We start from the raw sequence: 1,554 nt of genomic DNA, 5'->3' as shown, positions 1-1,554 counted from the left end.
AGGTGAGCCAATCATGAGCCTGTTTAACGGGGACAGGGCTTCAGTTACACGCCATTCTCTCCGATCAATGCAGTGCTTGCTGGAGAACAATGCTAGAAAACCTTTCCTCAGTAATTACAAAGCTCCGGTTGCACTGATGCTGTTTTGACAGAGCTGGGCTGAGCAAATATTTAAAGAATGGCTTGATCATGTGACTAACCTTGTATGGCCTTTATTTGAATTCCTTCACAGTTCTGTGAAAATCACCAGGTGCGTTAATCTTAAACATGATGGTTTACTCGTCCAGTCTCTCTCCTGCATGTACACGATTCACGCATCTTAGTGAGAGAGAGGCTATGAAGAAGATGCACATTAAAGGAGCAGTTCACCCCAAAATGGAAATTGTCTTTACAAATCTGTTTTTTTTTTTAAGAATCATCTCTTTTCCCACGACTGTGACTATGGAAGCTTGTTTCTGCCACAGAATTAAAAAAATATTAAAAACGTAGAACGTAGAAGCAGAGCCCGTCTACGGAGAGCCTGGCCACTCCCTATTAATTCCTATTGTACCGAATTTTGGTTGTAGTTCCACCAGAGTTCCACTGGGGGCGATCGCCCATGAGTGCAGAATGAATGGGAGTCTATGGCGCTAGACGGCTAAATTTGTCTCTTTCACCCGATTGCTGTTGAGAAATCTCAGATTTGATTGTAGGGTTTGCAAGTTCAACATGGGTTATAGGTCGAAAGTTTAATGAACGAGTACTTATGTCCTTTCGATTTCTTACAGGTTGAGTTGTTGTTGCCCATAACACGCTAGCATTCTGCTAATGAACGCTGATTGGTCAGTGAAGGACTGATTACGACCAGAGATACCGCTTGATGGCATCGTGTGTGTGTGTGTGTGTGTGTGTGTGTGTGTGTGTAGCTTCGGCGTGGTCTTTTAAAACAACAAAACAAAAGCTCTTCTAGCACGTGTGTTTACCTGTGTCAGCTGTGTTGTGTGTTTACCTGTGTCGGCTGTGTTGTGTGTTTACCTGTGTCAGCTGTGTTGTGTGTTTACCTGTGTCAGCTGTGTTGTGTGTTTACCTGTGTCAGCTGTGTTGTGTAGTTACCTGTGTCAGCTGTGTTGTGTAGTTACCTGTGTCAGCTGTGTTGTGTGTTTCCCTGTGTCAGCTGTGTTGTGTGTTTACCTGTGTCAGCTGTGTTGTTTGTTTCCCTGTGTCAGCTGTGTTGTGTAGTTACCTGTGTCAGCTGTGTTGTGTGTTTACCTGTGTCAGCTTTGTTGTTTGTTTACCTGTGTCAGCTTTGTTGTTTGTTTCCCTGTGTCAGCTGTGTTGTGTAGTTACCTGTGTCAGCTGTGTTGTGTGTTTACCTGTGTCAGCTGTGTTGTGTGTTTACCTGTGTCAGCTGTGTTGTGTGTTTACCTGTGTCAGCTGTGTTGTGTTTACCTGTGTCAGCTGTGTTGTGTGTTTACCTGTGTCAGCTTTGTTGTTTGTTTCCCTGTGTCAGCTGTGTTGTGTAGTTACCTGTGTCAGCTGTGTTGTGTGTTTACCTGTGTCAGCTGTGTTGTGTGTT

This window comes from Leuciscus leuciscus (assembly GCF_965113295.1).
Source record: "Leuciscus leuciscus genome assembly, chromosome: 19".
Taxonomy (NCBI): Eukaryota; Metazoa; Chordata; class Actinopteri; order Cypriniformes; family Leuciscidae; genus Leuciscus; species Leuciscus leuciscus.
Note: the sequence above shows the minus strand (reverse complement) of the source record.